We start from the raw sequence: 12,676 nt of genomic DNA on the forward strand, positions 1-12,676 counted from the left end.
AGTTCAGAAGGCTTTATTTATTTGGTTGGTTTTCTTAGTTGTGATATTAAGAACATTGACAGTTCATTAGCGGCTCTACTCAGAAAACATCCCGTGCTATTCAGCTTTCTATCAGTATAAAAAAGATATATGAGACAATCAGCTTTAAAGGAGAAAAGTTGGGAAGTCCTGGTCCATGATTAATTGGTCTCTTTGCTTTGGGTGGATGATAAGATATCATATGAAGATGGAAAAACAAAATGGCTTCCTTCATGTCAAGGATTTAAAAGAAAGGAAAAGGGACAGGCACTCTGCCCCCACCAAGCACAAGTCCTGATAATCTAGAGACCTCTGACTAACCCCTCTTTTAAATGTTCTGCTACCTCCTGAAGCACAGGAAAGGAAGAGTCTGACAATGGCAATGGCCCTTTGGGGAACACTCTGATAGGATCTGAACACATCCCTTCCACCTTACAATACCGTGGTGTTTATAACCAACATAAACTCTAGAACTTTGTCTTCCTTGTGGGCCTTCTAGAAGCTAGGCTGATAATGTATGTAAATACTGTAGTTTAAGCACATTCCCCTCTTATCCACAACCCTCCCCCTGTTTATAATCAGTTTTCAAAACAAAATCCTGTTTCTCATTATCCAGACAAGTTCTTCAAGTCTGATTTTTACTGGAATCATCTGGGAAATGTGTTGAAAGTCTGGATCTCAGGCCTCAGGCCCACATTTTACCCCAGAGATAAGCAGCAGACTCTCCATTTTACCAAATCCCCTCACTGTTTTTGAGAAATGTTGCAGTGAAGAAAAATTAATAACTCCAGTGTAGGGCCTCTGAAAGATCAGCATCAACTCAACCACTCAGCAAATATTTGCTTTTACCATGCATTTTGTGTTATTAAAACAAGGGTTGGAATCTGTTGGTATAACAGGTTCTAATACTATGAAAACACCTCCCAGGGCTTCTCCATAGACTGCTTTTGAAGTTGTTAGGCCCACATCCTCTGCCTAGCCTCTAGAAGGTCCACAGAAAAGACAGAGCTCATATAAACCTTGAGCACACTGTTTTCTGCTCCAAACAGGGTTGTAGACAGGCTGTGATTTCTGTTGTTAAGATTGTCTTGCTATGAAACTCAAGGCTAAACCTCAAACTCACAATATTCCTGCTTAACCTCTGAAGCACTAGGATCAGAGATGTGCACTACTGCCTGGCTTCTTTGAACATTTTCTTAGAGAGATATAACTATCTGGACAAGGCAAAGAGTCTCCAATCCAGGCTCCTACCCAGAACCTGATTTATCAATAGAGCAAAGGGGATGTGATCTCCTTTAAGGACCCCCCCCCAGGGACAGGACAAAGCGTGGGGGGAGAATTAAAGGGTCAATGTGAGCTTGTCTTGGCTACTGTTCTATTGCTATGAAGAAACACTACAACCAAGACAGCTTACAAAAGAAGCATTTAACCGGAGGCTTGCTTACAATTTCAGTGCATCATCCTGGTGGGGAACATGCCAGCAGTCAGGCAAGCATGGAGCTGGAGCAGTAGCTGAGAGCTTACATTCTGTTCCACAGGCCTCAGAGAGTGAGTTTGGACTTGGTGTGGGTTTTTGAAGCCTCCAACACCAACCCCCAGTGACACACCTCCTCTAACAAGGCCACGACTCCTAATCACTGTTGAACAGTCTGACAGCTGAGAAAGAAGCAAATATTCAAATATTTGTACCTATGGGGGAACATTTGCATTCAAACCATCAAAGAGCTGAAGTGTTTGAATGGTCAGGTTCCCAAATAATATTGTTTTGCTCCATTTTGATTCCCAGAGAGAGGTCTTAGATTTGCAGTCTTCCTGGCCTCCACAGTGAATGGGGATCCGTCTTCCCATCATAGCCCTGTATCATTGACCCAGGCTTTGATCTCACTATTCCTGTGAAAGGAGAATTCATTCTTTGCCTGACTGTACTGTGTTTCATGAGGTCTCAAGAAAATAAACTAGTCCACTTTCTATCACAACAATAAAATACCTGAGTTGGACAAATTTATGAAGTGAGAAGGTTTCTTAATCCTACAGTTTTGGAAGGTCTGGGAGTTCCATGTCTTTGGTCTCTGGTAAAGATGGCAGATGGCAATGGTGGAGAGCTCATGTCTGAGCAATCAGTCACATCATAGGCCAAGAGGCAAAGAAGAGAGAGGGAAGAAAAGTGGATTTCCTAACTCTTCAAGGGCACAGCCCCAAAGAACAAAGAATATCCCACTAGGTCCCACCGCTTGCAGGATTTCCCAAGAGCACTGGTCTACTGACCGAGTCTTTAACACAGAGACCACTGAGGACACTCCTCTTACTCAAATCAGAGCACTAGCAGTTTGTTTCATCCTTTATATCTCAAAATGCTTAGTCTAACATATGCAGATTTTTAAAACAGATGCTGCCAAATATGTAAATGTATACACGAATGGATAATCTAATAGCCAAGGACTCTAACCTGCAAAGTTGATAAAAGTACAGACGCGAGGCCACTGAGTGAGGATCAGGGTCATATGGGGAGAAAGTCTACTTTCCAGGGCTTGATTAGAATATAAATCCAGAAGTCAGTTCACTGGATGCTTAAAGAAGGAAGGCCAGGACTCAGTATAGCACATGAAAGCACTTGAGGATAACTAGCCCAAGGAAGGGGGTTGAAATGAGTAAGTCTGTGTTATAGAAAGCAAAGCAGGAAGCCAGATGAGTCAAAAATAATTTCAAGGGCAAAAGCCACCCCACAATCTCAATGTCTCCATCACGTTCTAGTTTCGGAAACATCCACAGCTGAACACTACCCCTGATCATGTGTCCACAGCTGCCCATCTATGCTCTCTGAGCTTTTGAGTTTTATCTTTTTGTTTGTTGTTTGCTGTTGTTGTTTGAAGACAATGTCTCTTGTAACCCTTGGCTTGAATGCTCCACGTAGTTGAGGATGAGCTTGAACTTCTGTCTTTCGGCCTCTATCTCCCAAATGCTGGCATTACAGGTATGTGCCACCACACCCGTGTACCCTCTTTTCTTTTTGTCTTGACCAAAGGACTCAGCCTCATGGCTCTTCCATTCTATTATAAAAGACTCACGAACCTGCAGAGAAATCCGTGGAGCCTCAGACAGAGCAGAGTTGTGGCAGCACCTTAGCGTCCGCTGTTCTTACAGGGGACCTTGAGAAAACAGGTCTGGAATCAGATGCAAGGGAGGCCATGAGGGAGACCCAGCTGGCCATTTCCCACCGCTCCACTCACACGTGCTAGGGCTCTGGCAGAACCTCACTCCTATGCCTGCCAGGCTTCAAGTCTCCCAAGCCTCATTGAGAATAATTCAGGCAGAATGTCAAAATGGAAAAGTCTACCAAGAATGTTCCTTCTTATTGTTTGCCTTGCCCCCGACCCCCAGCTGCTGGATTCGTTTGGCAATTGCTTTTCTGTTTTGTTTTGTTTTTGAGTTGCATTATACACACAGTTCTGTAACAAGGTAACCAACGAACTCTGGCATTTTGCAAAGAACAAAGAGCCAGCAAGCCATTAGCTAAGAAAGGAGCTGTCAAGCACTGCTTTCAATGCACCCACCACCAAGATCCAAACCATTTAGAAAATATTCAGAATCAGAATATGTACCATGTATAGTTTTAAGTGGTTTTATGGCTGAAAATGTTTTCTGCTGAAATTATTTTAATTACATTTGCCTACAATTATTTTTTATCATTATTTACTTACTTATCATTACTTTGGTTTTTGTTGTTATTGTTTGTTTGTTTATTTATTTTTGGTTTTGGTTCTTTGAGACAGCCTGGATGCTGCCCCGACTTCGCCAGTGCTAGATTGCAAGGCATATGCCACTAGGCCTGGCCTTTGGTGGCTTTCGTAGTGTGAGTGACTTATAAGAAGATTTCAAAGATGACTAGGAGTAAAGAGGACACTGCCACTTGTGCAGTCAATACTAGTTAAGAGACTCTTCGCTGACTTTGTGCCCTTGTCCTCATCATATAGGCCTCTGTATCTCCATCTAGCCACACTGGGCGAGCAGACTGGGATAAATGGATTTAGCACTTGGCCAGAGCTCACTGAACTAGGTCTGCAGTCTGGATCCAATCTGAACAGAATAGATTCACTTGCCTACTCATCAGAAGTTAGGCCTTTGTGGATATTTTGCTTAAAATATGATGGACTACTGAGAAGTAATACTTGGGAGGGTCAAGGTAGCTTGGACTAAGTGCAAAATACCGAGAGATGCTGTGGTGAGCCGCAAACAGGGAGGACATTCTGAGAATGGTGGCTGTCTTAGTTGTGTATACTGGTGTAATAAAACACCATGATCTGAAGAAACTAGAGGAAGGAGGGGCTTATTTCACCTTACAGCATGTAGTCCATCATCCAGGGAAGCTGGGGCAGGAACTAAAGGGAGGAATTGACAATAAACTATGGGGGAACACGCCTTCCCACCTTATTCTTATGCTTTGTTCAGTTCATTTTCTTGCAAAAGTCAGGACCAGTTTGCACAAGTGACTGCCCAGGGCAGCACCACCCACAGTAGGCTGGATCCTCCCACATCAATCATCAGGCCAGAAAGTTTCCCCACAGGCTTGCCCACAGGCCAATCTGGTGGGGGCACTTTCTCAATCATGGTCCTTGCTTCCCAAATGACTCTACCTTGTGTCAAGTTAACAGAACATAAGACAGCACAGTCTTATGGTGAGCAGGACAGTCTGAATGGGAGTCGTCCCCACTTCAAAAGACTGGAACAAGAACCACAGAACCCTCTGCTATTCGACAATGGAGATGGGGACTCCCTCTACTCCAAGGGGTTGGGACAAGATGCTCAGACGCTTCTACTATTTGACAGGGGATGTGTGGCTCTCCTCTTCCCCAGAGAGCAAGAAATGGTATACAGAACCCTCTCCTAATTCACAGTGGAAGTTGAATTTCCCTCCACCCCAGGATACCTTGAGAGACAATTATCTAGGACCTATGCACCTGTTGAAGCTGGGCTACCAGCAACTTTGCATGGAGCTACCTTTTAAGTGATATCTGCATAGCAAGGACTCTAAGAAACAGAGATATGATCTCTAGGGTCAAAAGGATAATTTGTTTTTTTGAGAAGGATAACAAAGATAACATCCATTGTCTAGGGCAAAGGTTTGACAGGCTTGCTATGTGCCCCTTCGAACACTGAGATCTCTCAAGCTTAGGGATTACTCTATGTTGATGGATAGCCATCTTTCAGAGGCCTTTGTAAGCTGTAGCAGGTGGAAGGGAGGTGGGAGAAGGAGGCTGATGAGGGCCAGGAGGTCAGCTCTGCCCTGAGTCATACAGCCCATGTTCTGACCCAATTGTAATGACCTAAGCAGTCAGCTTCCTAGGAGGGCAAGCAGTCAAGGTAGCCTTTCACAGTGGCTGGCAGGGGATAAGGAATAGGCTCGCGATTGAAGTGCTAAATCAGGCAGAGAGAATAGCAGCATTGGATACAAGCAAAGTAAAACTCCCATTGCTGAGCTCCCCCAACTTCTAGGCAGAACTGCAGGAACTTTGTGGAATCTATTTTTAAACACAATCATTGCATCCTGAACACTAGAAAGGCAACATGTTCCACGCACTGCCTTCTGACATCATCTGATTGTGAGAGAATCTGAATGTCCAAACCTCACAGAGTGCTGAAATCACTCTTCACACATCCCTGTCATTTTCTTCCTGGAGTTGTGGGAGGATGATGGGAAAGGGTACGCCAGCCAGCAGAACATGAAGACATTCCCTGTGAAGATCTGAGAGCCCAGCTTCCCTCTGAATCTACAATCCGTGCAGGAGATGCTGAGTTTGAGATGATGTCGTTCTGAATTCTGTGCTGAGCATTTTGTGTGTGCAAGGTGAGTCGCCTCTTCTATACAGGGTAGACCACGCAATGTGACAGAAATGCCTTCTATCCTTATTATCATACTGACTCATTTGACAAGAATTCCATGGCTCTTAGGATAAGAAAACAGGGGCATGAAGAGGTCAGTGATGGGCCAGAGAGCGTTAGCCTTCATGCAACCAAAAGAAAAACTAAACATAGTGAAATGAGAATGGCCACCGTTTTTCACAGGCAGAAGTCCACGGCACCAGCTAAGTTGGACATTTTTTCAGGTCTTACTGTTATCAAGCCCTCTAGTTTCTCTTTAGCCCTCCATCCTCAGCACGCTGGCCATCTCAGTGGTCACAGTCCCAGACAACTACAGCAACTTCAAGCAGGATATACCTCTGTGAGAGAAAGGCCAAAACCTTTCCTGGTTGCTCCTACAGATAACCCGCTTACCTCCTTGGTCAGAGTTAGATCCCACGCCTACCCTGCAATCAATCCTGGGTCCCAGGAAGGAAGCCAATGTGAGAATACACATATGTAAATTGCCATGTTAAAAATAGAGAAGATCTACCCACAAGGAGAAGATGCAGCGGAGGTTTGGGAGGTGCGAGAGGGGATTCAGAGTCTGAAATCTTGTAAGCTTTGGTAGTGGTTAGTGGAAGGGAAGCTGCACCGTACAGAAGGGCGGTCTTTACTGTTCCATCTGCAAACATGTTCACAATGTCCCTTGATCGTAACACCCCTTTATAATCTGTTCTTGTTCCTCCCTCAGCAAACTGGTCCCCTTATTCTTCCCAAATATTGCCTCTACTGTGTTCCTGTCTTTCTTTTAAAATATAGATTCCACATAAAATAGGAAACACTTGGTATTTGTCTTTCTGAGCCAGACTTATTCAGTTAACACAGTGGTCTTTGGTTCGATTTCTTTTTCTGAAGTTGACAATTTCCCTTTTTATGGCTGAGTAAAACTTCACAATGCATATAGAGTGTGTTTCCCTTGCCCACTCGGTTGTTGATGAGTATTTAGGCTGGTGCTGTAACAGAACATCTGTAAACAGTAAAAGCTCTACTCTTAACTTCAAGGTCCTCACTGTCCTCATAAAGGGCATGTTGCATTGTGGACCTGCCTGGCACCTTAGCCATAGGCATATGTTTTTGATGGAGCAAGTAGAATATAGTCCAAAATTCTGGGGAGTAAAATGTCTTCCAACTTTAATTTAAATTCAAAATGTTGCCTAGGGCTCTCAGCTACCATTGTCTACATGGGTCGATGTGTTAAGCAAAATTGCAGTAGGAGAGAAACAGCCTATGAGTCTAGAATATGAAACACAGTTCCCAACACTATTGGAATGTCAATTTCTAATAACTACATCATAAAAAGCTAAAGAGATGTCAGAGAGATGTTTCAGTGGTTAAGAATGGGTATCACTATTGCAGAGGACCCTGACTCCATTCCCAGCACCCTCACTGGGTATTTCATAGCCAACTGTAATTCCAAATCCAGGGAACTTGATACCCTCCTCTGTCCTCCTTAGGCACCTCATGTGCTCATATCCACCTCCCACAAAGAGAGAAAGAGAGAGAGAGAGAGAGAGAGAGAGAGAGAGAGAATTAAAATAAAATAACCTTCAAAAATGTAAAGATAAACAGGTAAAAATTACTATGTAATACAAACTTATTTACTTCTGTATTCAAAATATTACCATTTCATCATGTAACCAATATTTTTTATGTCCTGAATCCTATGTGTATCTGGCAGAGAACTTTAGTACTTGACATCATACCTCTGTGCTTATAGCACATGGTACTTAGTGATCCAGAGCCTCCAGATGAGCATGTGGAGATGTTCCCTGTGATGGTTACCTACAGTTGGTGAACCAGCCAGGAAAGGCAAAGCCCAAAAGAGTTGAGTAGAATATTTGGGTTTCATGTTTGTTTGTTTGTTTGTTGTTGAGACAAAAATCTGACAATGTGGCCCAGTCTGGCCTCCAGCTTTTGCCAAGTGCTGGGATTTCAGTCATGTACTGCTATACCCAGCTTAGCACTCTCACATTTGAGCCTCGGCAAAGTCCGTTGGTGACACCAATGGTGGGATATCCTTGACACTGTATGCCACAGGTCTGGGAGTGAGGCTGGTCCAGGGTTACCCTTTGAGAGCCATTTGCTCTGATGGGTGTGGTAGCCCATATTTGTAATCTTAGAACTCAAGAGGCTCTGACAGGAGCATTATGAGTTTGAAGCTAGCCTGGCCTATACAGTAAGGAATTGTTTTAAAACAGCAATAACATCATAAGAGGCCTTCAAGAGCATATTTTCCATAAGGGTGTTCAGAACCAGAACCCCTGATTCTGCCTGCCAACTGTTCTGCTCTTTGCAAGAAGCAGTGAGGCCAGGCTGCTACCAAGCAGGATTTGCATGCTCCTCTGTCACTGTTCTCACATGTCATGTGATAGGCTACAGCCTGGCCTACAAGGGTGGATGGTAGAATCTATAAACCCTTGAAGCAAGCCTCATGTCCCAGAACTTTTTATTGCCTAAGAATTCAGAGGGGAGCCTGACCAAGCCAGCTCAGTCAGCCAACAGGATCTCAAGGGCAGGAGTGAGGATTAAAAAGAAAAAGACCATGAGACAAATATTATAACATGATTCCAGCCGGTGCTGAGGCTGAAGCAACCTTAATTTTCCCCAGCCAGCTTTTATACCATTCTAGGTACTAGCAAAGAATAAGGTCAGTTCTTAAATCAAAAACAAACAAGTGATTAAACAAGGCAATGAATGAAGAGATAACACCAGGTAGTAATCAAACAAAACAATAAACAAAGTCCCCCAGGTCCCTGGGCCTGGGGGCTTATCAGGATTACCAAGACAAAAGGGAAGCTACACATTCCTTGGCTGTATTCTCCTTGGTCCTTGCCTTCTTAGCCCAAATGTGAATATTCTTATCTGAGCCTGCTTCCTTGAGCCCAGTGACAAGTGCTTGCCAAATTTCTATAAGCGGTACCAAAAGTTCTCCACAGTTGAAGCCTCGATATCTTTTTTGTCCATGTTTGTTTCAAAGCTGGATCTCTCTCAAATTTGGGAATATTTGCATGTACATAATGAGATAGGACCCAAATCTAAATGTAAAGCTTATTTGCTTCATATATACCTCATACATGTAGCTTGGAGGTAATCTTATGCTATTTTTAAATTAAATTTATGCTTAAAATAGTCTCATGCTATGAAATCCCTTACTTCTGTTATGCCAACATTTAAAAGTTTCAGGTTTTAGAGGAAGCGTTGTAGATATCACATTTGGAGTTAGGGATGCTTATAGGAGGCTGGAAAAGGCACTTAGCCTGAGCACTGGGCTTATGAAGGTACCCTGTGATCCTGCTCTCCAGGGCATCTCTGCAGTTCCTGTGACACTGGAAGGCACTTTCTCCACCTGCTGCTGAGGGAGCCTGTGAATCTCTTCTGAGGATCCCAGGTACTTGCTGCTGGGTAGACCAGGCTCTTGACCTGAGCAGCAGCAGAGCTGCTAACAGCAAATTTGAGAAGATGAAAAGACTTCAGACCATTTTGCTCATGAATCAGTTACAGAAGCAGCTCTCAGGAGCAGGCTGAGCCTTCCCATGAGCACTTTTGTCTGAAACAGGAGCTTTTAAAGTATCCCTGGATTATGGGCTGGAGCTTCTGGGACATCTCCAGCTTTCAGTTCTTCCTACCAAAGAGCCACATTGGAAGGATGGGAGGGAAGACATGGTACTCCCTAAATTCTAACAAGAAGCTTGATAGCAAGTGATACCCTCTCCTCCCTATCTCCTCCCTGGGTCTGGACACTCAGAGCAGCCTCAGGTCTACTGTGCCTGCAGGCAGCCTTTCCTCTTCCAGAAGCAGAACACCCTAACCCACCTCTGTCCTGCTTCTCAGCATGGATGCTCCCCTGGGCTCCTCTCCTGGTGGAGTAACAAGTTAGCTAACACCTCTCCCAGGTACTCAGTTAATGCGGTGGAAATTTCAACACAAACCATGTTTCTCAAAAACAACACACACACACACAAAAGCCCAAAAACTGTTTATCTGGGGTATTTGTTGTAACAAATAAAAAACTTGCTCGCATCATGTCCAGTGTGCTAAACTACCACATTCCAGTGATAATGCCAGCAATGAATGTGTGGACTTCCTCAGTGCCAGATGTCTTTTACGTTGTAATTGTTCTTTTATGTCATCCCTCTTAGGATACAGCACCTCCTGCATCCAAGTTGGTCTTGAAGTTACAATGTAATACAGGTTGACCTTGAACTCTTGATACTCCTGCCTCTACCTCCAATGTTGGGACTACAGGTATGTGCCACCATGCCCACAATGTCAGACTTCAAAAAGCTTCAAGTGTGTCAACTTGCTTGGAACACGCAACAGCACTATGGGGAGAGGGAGAGGGCGATGCCCATGTACAGAGAAGGGTGTGGTGACTCAAACTGGATGTCTTGCCCAAGATCATTCACTGGTGTAATGAAGCAAGGGCTTGGGGGAATATAATGTCATGTATGTTCTAGAAATACCCAGAATTTGAACAGGCTTCACCTCTCACCCAGTACCATCAGCAAAATCCAAACTTTAGCATTGGGATCTGTTTCTGGACTTTAAGGAACAAAGGCCACAGCAGACTTCTTGTCTACTTATCATGCCATTATCACCAAATGACTGCCATAAACAAGATACATCAGGAGAAATTTATTTTGGCTTGACTTGAGGAATTTTAGTCCATAGTTCTTGTGCCATGGATTCTGTGCTGAGGCAAAACGCCATGACAGCTGGCAGACAGGACACAAAGGGACAGGAAAAGACAAGATCCAATTATGACCTTTAAAAACACAAACACACATCATCACCACCACCACCACTTGGGCTACAGAGATGGCTCACTGGTTACGAACATTGGCTGTTTTTACAAAAGACCATGTCTCTATCCTCAGCATCCACATGGCAGCTGACAACCGTCTGTAATTCCAGTTCCTCAGGATCTAACACTCTCTCTGGCTTCTGCAAGGCACCAGGCAAGCATATAGGTCAGATATATACAGATAAACACTTATAAATTTAAAATAATTATTTTTTTAAAAAAAATGAAAGGCATGCCCCCAAGGGACCTCCTTTTCTCAACTAGGCTCTGCCTCCCAAAGTTTCCATTCTGCAATGTAGTGTCACCATCAAGGGGACACAGCCTATAGGAGACATGTGATATTCAAACCACAACAAACTCAGGTTTCCCAACTTCCTGTTGCACGACTACAAGAGATTTGACCTTTGCAACAGTGCTATACAGTGGGCAGGGGCTCTTAGCATCAACTAAATACTGCTTCCATGAAGTAACTTTTAAAGGACCAGATGACCCTACCAGTCCCTGAACATCACTCATGACCCATATTCAGTGCCCGAGGCAGAGTGTGTGGGCAGGAAGTGCCAGGAGGGAACTTTTGAAGAAGAACTAGGATGATTCCAAAAGCTCACCAGAGAACTACAGGAAAGACTTTTCCAGGAAGGGAGAGGGCTGAATGCTCAATAGGTGAGGGGACAACAGAGGAGGCGAGTCCAGAGAGGGGGGCAGCCAGCCAACATGCTTGACCTGGAAATAGAGGTAATCTGTGGAACAGTCATCTAAGAGTCTCTCCAGAGTCCAGGGTTATACAGAAAGCACTGTACACTTCCTTCCCCTAAACATTTGCTCTGCTTTTTTCTGAGGGTTCAGGTCCCTCCCACAAAGGCATTGATAGGAACAGGAGCAAAGGAAAAAGCAGGCACATTTAAGGAGTGACCACAAAAGGGGGTGGGACCTGTATGGCTGCATATCGATCCCTTTGGTTGAGCAAAGCCAGGGACAAAGTTGGAGGCCACCTCTTTTGTTGCCCAGGACTAACTACAGTTTTGCCTCTAGCCCAAGCCTAGATGAATAGCAAGGACAGCCTCTAGCCCTTCCACTAAGGGTGGACCATCTCCAAGTGTCCTGAAGCATTTGATCCCACTCCCTGGACAACTGGCTCAGCCACATAGTGTAGGGGCTGGGAGCTCCCTACTCCCCAGGCAACCAGGGAGTCACTTTACATCCTGACCCATGGAGATTAGATAAACTGTGTTGTTGTGCTCTTTAGGGCTAGCTCTCCTCTGAGGCCCTGCTTTAGCAGCTTAACTAGGGCTGAAGCGGAGGCTCCCCTGCTGGTGGTCTAGCAGAGAGGTTGCTCTAGAGTTTGGAAGCAGGGGCACACAGGCTGGAAAGGCCACCTTTCTTTATGGCAGGACACCTCCGTGGATGAGTGCCTGGTGGGTGTTATCAGGTCTCTCTACCACTGGATTCTACTTTCTCTAAGCACCTAGGAGACAGGGATTAGCTTTCTATTCTTTTCTTTCTTTCTTTCTTTTCTTTCATTCAGTTTTTTTCTGTCTTGGCTGTCTTGGCAGAGACCAGAATGGCCTCTGCCTCCCAAGTGTCAGGATTAAAAATGTGTGCCACCACTAGCGCTTTCTCTCTCTCTCAGAGAGAGAGAGAGAGAGAGAGAGAGAGAGAGAGAGAGAGATATGCTGGGAGACAGAATCTTGCATTCCACAGTGGGAAGTGGAGGTCAAATTTCTCTTCTTGTGGATTATAGGGATAAAATTCAGGTCTTGACTTAGGAGCAAGCACATTTATCCCTGATCTATCTCATTTGCCTGAGGTTAGTTATCTTTGGGGTTGGAGGTATCTAGTTCTCCTAATACCACTCCATTTCCTGAAGACTTTAATTCCATACATATTCAATTTAAAAGATTCAGGGAGCCAGTGTTTGGGGTGAGTGAGGATAGGCCGGGAGAGGAGAGAGAGAGA

The sequence above is a fragment of the Mastomys coucha genome, unplaced genomic scaffold (genome assembly GCF_008632895.1).
Source record: "Mastomys coucha isolate ucsf_1 unplaced genomic scaffold, UCSF_Mcou_1 pScaffold15, whole genome shotgun sequence".
Lineage (NCBI taxonomy): Eukaryota > Metazoa > Chordata > Mammalia > Rodentia > Muridae > Mastomys > Mastomys coucha.